Source organism: Schistocerca gregaria, chromosome 1 (assembly GCF_023897955.1).
Source record: "Schistocerca gregaria isolate iqSchGreg1 chromosome 1, iqSchGreg1.2, whole genome shotgun sequence".
Classification (NCBI taxonomy): Eukaryota; Metazoa; Arthropoda; class Insecta; order Orthoptera; family Acrididae; genus Schistocerca; species Schistocerca gregaria.
The window spans coordinates 824,668,368-824,681,366 of record NC_064920.1 but is presented as its reverse complement, the minus strand read 5'-3'; the positions used below and the strand labels follow the sequence as shown (position 1 = coordinate 824,681,366).

General features: G+C 42.1%; 1 protein-coding gene across 1 annotated transcript in view; it reads left to right on the top strand.

Moving 5' to 3' along the window:
• Window positions 1-12,999, top strand: part of LOC126276055 (sodium channel protein Nach-like) — a 159,662-nt gene that overhangs the window by 145,768 nt on the left and 895 nt on the right. The window lies entirely within an intron of this gene.

Sequence of the window (12,999 nt, the reverse complement as noted above, 5' to 3'; positions counted from 1 at the left end):
GTTTTCAAATTTATACTGACTTTTTGATCACCCAGTATGTATCCTTACGTTGTCCACGTCATGCGTAAGTGTTCTATCCATCATGCAAACGTTTCACGTTATCAGTGTGCAACAAAGTTAAATGTATGTATGTATCTTCAAGCTGTCCACGCCATACGTAAGTCTTCTATCTACCATTACACGTTTCACGTTTCTACACGATGGCGCGCCAGCACGTTTCGTGGTTAACGCGCAATATCATGACAATACACCAATCGGAAAATAGGCTGCATATGCCATGAAGAGAATTCTGTTCCCTCAGTTCTTTGTTCTTTGTGTTTCTAGATGTATTCATAATAGAACGATTAAAACCGATTGAAATCGTGCCACACTCTAATGTAGTGACAAATATTTTTTGTCATTTGTGTTCTACAGCTTTGATAAACTTTATAAATGACGTTATATGACACCGTAATCTGCTTAAATTATTTTTAATGTGTGACCAGTTCCGGTCAAGAATCATCAATTGGCACAGTTTTGGTTGACAGCAAGAGTTACATACACAGAGAAATATGGTCAGTATTCAGGGACATGAAACATTCGAAGCAGAAAACTCTAGTAAACATGGGCTCTAAAATGCGTATATTAAGAGCTACGAGCACTTGTTTAGCAGAGGAGATGTGTCTCACACTAACAAAAATGAACGAGTATGTATTCTTACGCTGTCCACTCCATACGTATAACTCTTCAGGCATGGGATTCAGAGCCCATATTTAATAGACTTTTCTCTTGGTCCATACCACCACTTCTCAAAGTATGGAAAGCAAGGAGCTTGCAGTATTGTTTCGCTTGCTTCGAGTGATCGTTCCTGTCATAACACTGAATACCGATCACTCCTCCTGGGAGGCCCTGTCTACTTCAAAAGGGAGCACAAGGTCGAAAATGTAATATTTTAAGTAATATTTAATCATGTATCTACTTCCACAAGGCTAAGCATCATATATACATTTTATAATTTTGATACTGTATTCTTTTTATGCCTACAGGTCTTTGTGTAACTGTTGCTGTTAACCAAAATTTTGCTGTGTAATGATCGTTGACCGAATCCTATCGCACATTTAAGAAAAATTTTAGCAGCAGCTAACGGTGTTATGCGATGTCGTTTCTATAGAGGTGACCGCAGTCGTTTACACCTGTGAAGCATTGCAATTACCAATTACTGCGATTAATCCATTTCAATTTGCTAGGTTATCACTGTGTGCTCACTAAATTATCTTAGGTCGTGGAACATATTGTGGTTTATTCAATATGATTTATGGATCACAACAACTCCACTGATCACAGCATGAAATGGTTGAGATTGAGTTCGAATTAATTGCTGTAACGGTCGTGGAAATTTCGCGTCAACTGTCCGCAGAGTTTTACCATAGTAGAGTAAAAGGGCTGTCGCATCAGGCATGACCTTTTAATTCATCTCTTCTTTATTACCAACTATATTCGTGCCAAATTTTGCATATAGAATTCACATATACTATTGAATGTACCTGAAAAATTACAGCCGGTGTGAGTGGCCGAGCGGTTCTAGGCGCTGCAGTCTGGAACTGCGCGACCGTTACGGTCGCAGGTACGAATCCTGCCTCGGTCATGGATGTGTGTGCTGTCCTTAGGTTAGTTAGGTTTAAGTAGTTCTAAGTTCTAGGGGACTGATGACCTCAGAAGTTAAGTCCCATAGTGCTCAGAGCCATTTGAACCATTTTTGAAAAATTATATCATTGTACTACACATAGTTCAGGAGATGTGGCACCATAAACACTGAGATGCGCGATAAACTGCCGCATTGTGCGTAACGTTTGGGTTTCTTGCAAATGCCGCTGAATGTACCTACAAAATTATATTATTGTACGGCACAGAGAGAGGGGGGTGGGGTCGGGGAGCAGATGGGCAGACAAAAGGAAGAGGACGAGATGGACAGAGAGAGGGGGAGAAGGAGGTGGACAAAGAGAACGGCAGGATGAGATTGACTGATAGAACTGAAATAAATTCATATCCAGATAACGCCGGGTACTCAGCTAGAAGAAAGTAAAATACTTTTTTATTTCTAGACATCGAATAATATTATTGATGCACGTAATGTACTTTATTTAACAATAAGACATTTCGCATATCTGTATCAAACTTAAATTTCGTGTGAATTGTAATTAAAAATAAATAGGTTTTTTTAACATTATGCTTCAGTATTGCATCTTACCCATTAAGGAAATTGATGTCCGGGCACACAACTTCTAATGCTAAAAGTATGAAGAAAATCGAAGAAGGCCAGTCGGTAAGATCTCCTTGTTAGTGTTCAAGCTTCACAAATATGATTTGTGCACGAACAGGCTGGTGGTGAGATCAAGCAGTTTTTTTTTTTGCTAACTACGTAATAAACTTCAATATTAATGCGAGAAATGAAACCATGAGTCGATTTATTTGCTCTTGTATCGCGCAGTCAGACCTTTTCTGCATTAGAGTTTTTACGTAAATTTTATCTACGGTACGCGAATTGAGGAACTCCTTGCAGAAACTGTCGACTTTATCGACCTTCTGTCTTTTTGTGTATAGATTAGCTGTCAGAAGTCACACGAAAATTTCTTAATTTCTAAACATTGTCCATCAAAGCGACATAGCTTTCTGTAAGAAAAGCACAATTTCTTTCTCAAATTGAATTCTTTGAGCATCTGTAACAGCATAGTCCAGGAAACCGGTTGCCTACCGCGAAAGCTCGTTCTAACTCGCCGTACTGGGAACGAGCAGCCGAGTGAAAAAGAGCGCAGGCGGCACGACGCAGCACGGGAGAAGGGAACTCGGTCGGTGTCTCCTCAGGCCTCATCACGAGCTACTTCCCTTAAGCACGAGCCAAGCGAGGAGAAATACTGGACTACGATCCAGTTAAAGTCTGATACTACCACATACACACAGAAATGCCTTTTTACATAAACATGTTGACAACATGTACTTTCTGTGGATTAATATCGCTGCTGTGGATACAGATCGATCAATAGCTGTTGCTGGGAGTTTCCTGAGACCTTCACCGGATGGATGGAAATAATTAGGTAGTATTTTTTTTTAATAATACGCTGGAAGCAGGGAAAAATTGTGAAGGTACGACAACATACTAGTTGACATTCATCACGCATATACACACATCAAAAAAGTTTTGCATCACCTCGGTTACGTGGGTTCCGGAACCTGTACAGAAAATTGGAACAGAGATCAATATAAACATCATTTCCGTCTTTTTTATTGCTCATCAAAACCACACATTGCATGTTGAACCACAATATAGCGAGACCTTCAGAGGTATTGGTCCAGATTACTGTACACACCGGTACCTCCAATCCAGTAGCACGTCCTCTTGCATTGCTGCATGCCTGTATTCGTCGTGGCAGCCTATCCACAAGTTCATCAGGGCACTGTTGGTCCAGATTGTCCCACTTCTCAACGACGACTCGCCGTAGATTCCTCGGAGTGGCTGGTGGGTCATGTCATCCATTAACAGCGATTTTAAATCTATCCCCGGCATGTTCGATAGGGTTCTTGCCTGGAAAACATGCTGACCACTCTATCGAGTGATGTCGCTAACCTGAAGAAAGTCATTCCTAAGATGTGCGGGATGGGGGTGCGAATTGTCGTCCATGAAGACAAATGCGTCGCCAATATGCTGCCGATATGGTCGCACTATCGGTCGGAGGATGGCATTCACGTATCTTACAGCCGTTATGGCGCCTTCCATGACTATCAGCAACGCACGTTAGTCCCACATAATGCCACTCCGGAACAGCAGGGAACCTCCACATTGCTGCCCTCGCTGGGCAGGGTGTCCAAGGCGTTCAGCCTGACCGGGTTGCCTCCAAACATGTCTCTGACGATTGTCTGGTTGAAGGCACATTCGACACTCGTCAGTGAGGAGAACGCGATGCCCAACCTGAGGGGTCCATTGGGCATGTTGTTGGGCCCATCTGTACCGCACTGCATGGTGTCGTGGTTGCAAAGATGGACCTGGCCATGGACGTCGGGAGTGAAGTTGCGCATCATGCAACCTACTGCGCACAGCTTGAGTCGTAACACAACGGCCTGTGAGTGCACGAAAAGCATTATTCAATATGGTGGCGTTGCTGTCAGGGTTACTGCCGGCCGTGGTGGCCGAGCGGTTCTAGGCGCTACAGTCTGGAACCGCACGACCCCTACGGTCGCAGGTTCGAATCCTGCCTCGGGAATGGATGTGTGTGATGTGCTTAGATTAGTTAGGTTTAAGTAGTTCTAAGTATAGGGGACTGATTACCTCAGAAGTTAAGCCCCATAGTGCTCAGAGCCATTTGCAGGGTTCCTCCGAGCCATAATCCGTAGGTAGCGGTCATCCACTGCAGTAGTAGCACTTGGGTGGCCTGAGCGAGGCATATCATCAGCAGTTCCTGTTTCTCTGTATCTCCTCCATGTTCAAACAAAATCGCTTTGGTTCACTCCGAGACGCCTGGACACTTCTCTTGTTGGGAGCCCTTCCTGGCACCGAGTAACAGTGCGGACGCGATCGAATCGCGGTACTGACCCTCTAGGCACGGTTGAACTACAGACAACAGGAGCTGTGTACCTCCTTCCTGGTGGAATGACTGGAACTGATCGGCTGTCGGACCCGTCTATCTAATAGGCGTTGGTTATGCATGGTTGTTTACATCTTCGGACGGGTTTAGTAACATCTAAGAACAGTCAAAGGTACTGTGTCTGTGATACTGTGTCCACAGTCAACGTCTTATTCAGGAGTTCTGGGAACCGGGGTGATGCCGAACCTTTTTTAATGTGTGTATGAGACATTCTTTGAAGACTTCCGGAAAAGTGTTGCAATGCTTAATATGTTTCATTCGTGACTTCTGTTGATGTGGGGTTTGCTGATACCATATTAGATGTTAAAAGTAATTGATATCGTCTAACCGTTATATGGTAAGTTGTGACAAAATTAGTTTCGTATTTCATTTAACGACTTTTTCAGCCTAAATTTCCTCCATTAGCTTACACATACAATTTACATACGTCGGGGTTCATAGCTAACTATATATATATATATGACAGATTCAGGAGATTAAAAACAAGATTTTCAAATGCGGTCTGTTCACAAAGTGGTATTCGACTTCGATAATTTTGTGATAGAAAAAGACATATCTGCTAAGAATCAGTATTCTCATGTTTAATATGCAAATAAAGTTGATAACATGTTGATGATGTCATGTTTTACATAGAAACTTCGTGTCAATCATGTCGCCGCGCTCTCTAATTCAAGCAGCCTCCCAGAGGCACTGTCGTCAAACTTGTTCTTCGTTTGGTTTCGTCAAACCGATCAAACGTTGCGATTGCTCACCTAGCTGGAATTTACGAATTCCGCAAAAGGCGCAGTTTAACTGGTAATAAGAATTTGAACAGGTGGTAACTCAGCAATTGATCACATTGTCATTACTAGTTAAAACGTGCATTGCCGCAGTTCTGCGCGTGCACGTAATTGAATTTGCTAGAGCAACGACCTGACTGGTTAATTTCAATGCTAAATAACTCGGGAACGCCGCAACGCATGACTTTTTTCATAATTATTATTTCGCAACGGAACTTCCCTTGCAACAACTTTACAAGCTTTTCAGACTGTTCCTAACCACCCTGTATAGTGAATTTCGTTGTCTCATTAGAAGAATATTCTTTAGGTATTAAATAGATTTCTCAGGGGCCGCGTTAATAGATTATTGTAGAGCGGAGCATCTCCCTGCAGCAGCCAGATAGCTGCCACATATCGTCGGTCCGTAACATAAGACTTAATGACAAGCCCAGTTAATTCTTCCCTCACTGGATACTACGTCACACAGTGTTCGCCTTGCGCCAGCTGCTGGTCACCACTAGATACGAAAGCGAGCCAGCTTACACGTCCAAATAGGCGAACAGGACTGATCTACAGCTTACGTAGCGTTTTTTTAGAAAAAGAACAGTATTCCTCACGGTCACATAGACTGGGCCTTCAGTCTTACTGGTTAAGAATCATCGTTTTCGGGATAACTATCGTTGAAATTAGATAGACTACTGTTGAGTGTAATTAACTGGACAAATAGGACGAGGAAAGCAGAGGTTTGGTCATCTGTCTCTTTCCCTTAGATAACGTCGGCAAAGATCAAATAGGCATCTAGTTACTATAGACTCACACTACCCAACAACGGAATGGGACGTCAATGTGAAGCATTCTCGAAGAAAGCTTAGACGTTGACGTTGATGGTGTATTCTCACTACCCTCATTCATGTTATACTGATATAGTAGCAGGTTTCGTGCGTTTCTCTCTCTCTCTCTCTCTTTTATTTTGTTTTCTTTTTTTGAGGGTTTCGTGATTCCATGAGAAATCTTTTGCTATTTGGCGTTCTTCCACAAAATAGACGAAATATCTGAAACTGAAAAATGGTATAGGTTTTACAATATCTGGACAAAGGAAAAGCCTACTTTGTGTATAAATAACAACAAAAATGATGAATCACTTTGCATTGGTGAAATCTTTTTTAACAGAGAAATTTCCTTTGTTGGAGGAAAGAAATACAAATAACGTCCACCTCTACATCTACACTCCACAAGGCGCTTTATGGTGTGTGGTGGAAGATCCTTCTGGTACCGTTATCTTTTCCTCCTTATCTGTTGCATTCACGTATGGTACATCAGAGGAATATTCATCGATAAACCCTGAGCTCTAATTAACGCGAGTTTTTCATCGTGGTGATTTGGCGAAATGTATATCGCCCCACTCTTCTTGGACGTACGCACTCTAGATTTAAACAAAAAACCTCTCGATTAAGCACAACGGCACTTGTAGCGTCTGCTAGCAGTGTATGTTAAGCATCGCCATAACACTCTTGCGCCCATTAAACGATCCTTTAACGAAGCCTACCACTCCTCGTTAGCCCATCTCTCTCTCTTCTATAATTCATTGATTTTTTGACGTTGTTTTGTACTTAGAAATTAAATAAAACAAAATGGTTACGGTAAAAAAGTTCTTTATTACTGGCATCTAAATATACAATGGTAAATCAATAAGTATATGAAATTTTCCTCTGGTTTTCATTAGATTGGTTCTATGGCTTTGTGTCCCATAAGCTCCTGCTCTACAGCTTTGTGCCCTCAGCAGCAGCTAGAGGCTGCTGTCGTCTTCTCCTGTGGTAGGTTTCAGCATTATGACGTAAGCCCACTTTGCGGTGTTCTGGCGTAAAAAGGCCGTGCCACTCTCTGTTCACACCATATAAGAACAGGATTTGTAATCGCGTTTTTGCGGTCTGGATGTGTACTAGGAGAAGACTCTCAGGACAATACGAGGACAATGTTTTGTGACAGTGGAGTGTTTACCAGTGCGCTTAACAGTACAGAAGTGGTCGAACGAGCTTGAAGGATGAGGAAAGAGAAGGACGATATAATACCACCACAACTAATGCCGATCTTGAACAAGTCTGTGCCTTCATACTGAATAACAGACGAGTTACCATTGATCATGAGGCAAACCACATGCAGATTAGTCTGTATTAGAAATCATGCATAACAAACGTGCTTTTATTGCATGACAGTCAGCGTCCACATACGGCCGCCCAGACCACACAAACTCAAAAATGGCTCTGAGCACTATGGGAATCAACTGCTGTGGTCATTAGTCCCCTAGAACTTAGAACTACTTAGACCTAACTAACCTAAGGACATCACACACATCTATGCCCGAGGCAGGATTCGAATCTGCAACCGTAGCAGTCGATCGGTTCCGGACTGCGCGCCTAGAACCGCGAGACCACCGCGGCCGGCCACACAAACTCTTCACGTGATGTATTTTGAGGTGTCGTAGCATCCTACATACAGTCACGACCTCGCCCTGTCGGATTCCATCTGTTTGCTCAACTTAAAGATGGAAAATGATATTAAATACTGTGTACTTTTATGGTAAGAAAACATAAAAATTCATTGCGTATATTTATTGACTGTCCCATCTCTTTCTGCTATATAAACCATAGTTTTTTGACGTTAATTTCTATTTAAAAACCGAAAATTGGTTTATCATAACCTCCTTTCACTTTCTCTTTCACTTTTCGTCAGTGAACTTCGTGAAATGTTGGCGTTCCGTCCCATGTGAAAAAGCCTATATTTGAGGGTGAAGTTGTTTTCCATTCGGCTGACTTTCAGTGTGAATAGACCGTAAATGTCACTTTTTCTAGCATGTATCATCTAGAGCAATTGACAATAAAATGTGGAAACATCGTGTGTTAAATAAATTGTTGATGGTGTACGGCAACTAGCCGAAAACTAGTTTTAGGTTTGTATTGTATAAGTATTGTATGTGAACCGGGGGCCTAGAAACGGCGGAGAGGCTCCGTCCCCGCCGCAGCCGCAGTGGTCCACAACCCCACGACGACTACCGCAGTCTACTTCACCCATCCGCCGCCCAACACCGAACCACTCTTTCAAGGTTATTGTGCGGTTCAGACCCCGGTGGACCCCTCCAAGGAATGTGTCACACTAGACGAGTGTAACCCCTATGTTTGCGTAGTAGAGTAATGGTGGTGTACGCGTACATGGAGAACTTGTTTGCGCAGGGGCGGAATAAGGGGAACCAGCCCGCATTCGCCGAGGCAGATGGAAAACCGCCTAAAAACCATCCACAGACTGGCCAGCTCACGGGACTTCGAGAAAAGTCCACCGGGCGCTCCTTCCCAATCCGGAAAGCCCTGCGTTAGACCGAACGCCTAACCGGGCGGGCGGTTTTAGGTTACTTTATTCAAGAAGTACCGTTACCAGTTTTGAATTTACACACTTCATTATAAGACGTTTGTCATGCTTTCGTCAAAATAAATGATACCTTGGTTTCCAGGTTTGTTGCCTTAGAATAAACAGTAATTCACAATTACAAAGTGTAACAAAGGAAGTTGCACTGCAAATTTGTGTTAGAATGCAACATACGTCAAATGTCCATCTGGCGAATTCGTTTTTGCAGTTTCCTTCCAACGAAATATGTTCAGAAAGATGTTCGTATTTTCACCATCACATACGTAGGTTTGCATTACAAAACACTTTCGTTTATTCACAAAACGAATTTCCAGTGTGCACCACATGTTTTGATTCACTACATTTGAAAATAAAAACATTGTTTACAAAGTAAATGAGTATCGAAGGTGCTACGGTACTGTCACACAAAAACATGGCATTTTGGTAAAGGAAGTGTAAATTACTGTTGTGTTAAATTAAAAACATATTCTACATCAAATGTAGGGCATTAAAAATAGACAGATAACAATAAGTAAATGGTATTTTGTGAATTTGTGTCACAATAACTTATTTTATACAATGACAAAGAAACAAATGTGGACAAGAAAGTATCTGAAATCCTTATGTACTATGACAACAGTGATGATGTTAACATACACATGAAAAACAGTTTTGCATCAACCCAGTTCCCAGAACTCCTGAAGACAGACGCTGACTGTGGATATTGTATCACACACACAGTCCCTTTGACTGTTCAGAGATGTCACTAAACCCACCCGAAGATGTAAACAACCATACATAAGCACTGCCTATTAGACGGAGGGGGTCCGACAGCCGATCGGTTCCAGTCATTCCACCACGAAGGAGCTACACGGCTAGTGTTATCTGTAGTTCAACCATGCCTATACGGTCAATACCACGGTTCGATGTTGTCCGCATTGTTACTTTGTGCCAGGAAGGGCCCAGGCGTCTCGGAGAGAACCGAAGTGATGTTGATCGGATATGGAGGAGATACAGAGAGCAAGGAACTGTCGCTGACATGCCTCGCTCAGCCCCCCCCCCCCCCCCCCCCCCCAAGGGCTACTACTACAGTGGATGACCGCTACCTACAGATTATGGCTTCGAGGAACACTGACAGCAACGCCACCATGTTGAATAATGCTTTTCGTGCAGCCACAGGACGTCGTGTTAAGTCTCAGTTTATGCGCAATAGACTGCATGATGCGCAACTTCACTCCAGACGTCCATGGCGAGGTCCATATTTGCAACCACGATACCATGCAGCGTGGTACAGATGGGCCCAACAATGTGCCCAATGGACCGCTCAGGATTGGCATCACGTTCCTTCACCGATGAGTGTTCCATATACCTCCAACCAGACAGTAATCGGAGACATGGTTAGAGGCAACCCGCTCAGGCTAAACACCTTAGACACACTGTCCAGCAAGGTGGAGATTCCTTGATGTTTGGGGTTGGCATTATGTGGGACGTACTCCGCTGGTGGTCATGGAAAGCGCCATAACGGCTGTAAGATACGTGAATGAATCCCATCCTCCGATCGATAGTGCAAACATATCGACAGCATATTGGCGAGGCATTCGTCTTCATGGACGACAATTTGCCCACCCATCGTGTACATCTGGTGAATGACTTCCTTCAGGATAATGACATAGCTCGACTACAGTGGTCAGTATGTTCTACAGACATGAGCTGTATCGAAAATGCCTGGGATAGATTGAAAAGGGCTGTTTATGGACAACGTGACCCACCAACCACTCTGAGGGATCTACACCCAATCGCCGTTGAGGATTGGGACAATCTGGACCAACAGTGCCTTGGTGAACTTGTGGGTAGTATGCCACGATGAATAAAGGCATGCATCAATGCAAGAGGACGTGCTACTGGCTACTACAGGTACCGGTGTGTACAGCAGTCTCGACCACCACCTCAGAAGGTTTCGCTACATGGTGGTACAACATGCAATGTGTGGTTTTCATGAGCAACAAAAAGGGCGGAAATGATGAGGTTCCGGAACTCTCGGAACCGAGGTGATGCACAATGTTTTTTGATGTATGTAACATTAAAATTTATTAATATTTTGTGCCATGAATAATGGAGACGGTAGTGGACACATACAAGGTTATAAGATTAGCAACTTCATCTGCAGACAGTTGCACAGACATCATTTATGATGGAGTGTGGAAAGTACTTTCTGGAAGTTTTCCCGGAAAGGAGCGTTAGCCAACTCAGTCTGCTCATTAAGTATATTATCATGGGAAGTGTTTTCGCGTCTGTGTATTTCTGTTTCCTCTGATAGATTCGTAGTGGCTCCTTTTTCTGCTAAATGTTGCTCTCAGTGTTTTCTCACTGAATGGTTTTCTTTTACAATATAAGCATGAAACGTAGCTTTGTTGAAGTTTTTGAAGTTTCCAATCCTTAAAGCATCAAGGTGTTCTTTGTACCTATTCTCAAAACTTCTGCCTGTCTGAGCGATATAGAATTTTGGGCACGAGTTGCATTGGAGCTTATATATTCCTTATTTACGATAGGGGGTCTTGGAAGGACTTACATCATGGATAACTTTTTGCTATAATTTATTATTAGTAGAGATGTTAATTTTATTTTTCTTCTTTTTAAATAAGTTTCGAATTTTGTATGATAGTGGACCTATGTATAGGATAACAGTATATTTATATTTGGCTTCTGCAGGAGGCTAATTTCTTTGGATTGGATACTGTGTGAACTGCTCTTCTGTGCAGCTGTGGTTTTTGTTTCATTTTGTTATGGAGTTTGTCTATTATTATTGGACCATGGCCATTATTATGAGCAACTGCTTTAATTACATTGATTTCATTTTGTTCGTCTGTGTGATTTGTAGATACTTTTCAGTTTCGGTGTACCATGGCTCTGAAATATGACGTTTTGTGTTGGATGGGATGACTTGAGGAGTCGTCAGGGCTGACATCTGTGGTGGTGGGATTCGAAGACGCTATACTGATGTTTATGATTAATGTTACAAATATTAAGATCGAGAAAATTTATATTCTTATACGTTCATGCTCAACTGTGAATGTAATGTTTTTACGTACTTTGATGAGGTCTGCTGTCAACGCAACAGTTTCACTGTATGTAAAAGCAAGACAGCCGTCTGATGATGAATTGTGTAAATTCGAAAGTGGTAATGGTACATTTTGATTAAAGTAAACCAATTTGTAGCTGATTGCTGTATACCATCAACAACTTATTTCATTTTGATATTATCCATACTGGAAGAGAGGTCGTGGTTGTGAATGACAATGTTAAAAAATATATCGGCTCAACCACTTGTTTATAGTGTAAAACAATAAGATTGACGCGTTTCGGAAGTCATCTTCCATCATCAGAATAATAAAAAGTAAAAGAACCTGTTAAAACTCGCTAAAATGGAACATGCACCAGGCACAATAAAATTGATAGTAAAATTAAAACATCGTCGCTACTTCCCTTGTTGCTGCCGTGTCTTCCAAACTGCATCTCCACATAGTCATCAAAACATAAAAAACTCTAAAATGGTGTCGCCTATGGTGTTAAACATCTAACCACATGGGTCTCTCTCTATCGTCGTAAATCGCCCGTGCGTCTTCGTTGATACCACACACCACCAAAACGTTGTCAATAAATTAATACGACAGAAACAGCGCGAATGAAAGGAAGAATATCGCAAATAATATTACGAGAGTCACAATACCATGCTTCGATGATATTTCGCAAAGAGTGACTAACATTTTCAAACCTTTTAAAGTTGATACCGCTTTTCAGACCAATAATACGCTGCGGTTTAAACTAAAAAATAATTTACAGCAGGAAAGCGATAAATATGAGAGAGCTGTGGTCTGTAAAATTCAGTGTAATATGTGCAAGGCAAGCTATGTAAGCCAAACTGGTAGGTCCTTTAAAGTACGTTACAAAGAACATAGCGATGGTTTCCGGCTTAATAATTTCGAAAAGTCAGCTGTAGCCACCCATATTTGGGAAACGGGACACCCCCTGTTGGTAATAGATCAGGATCTCGTTATTTTACATAGACAGGACAAAGGCAAAAAGCTGGATCTACTAGAACAGCTGTAAAATACGATATATAGCGTGGATAATCGGAACACACTGAATGAACAGCTAACTGGTGATGCAAATAACTTTTTCAAACATTTCACCGTTATCTTTTAGTAACTACATTTTTAGCAATTGGCAGG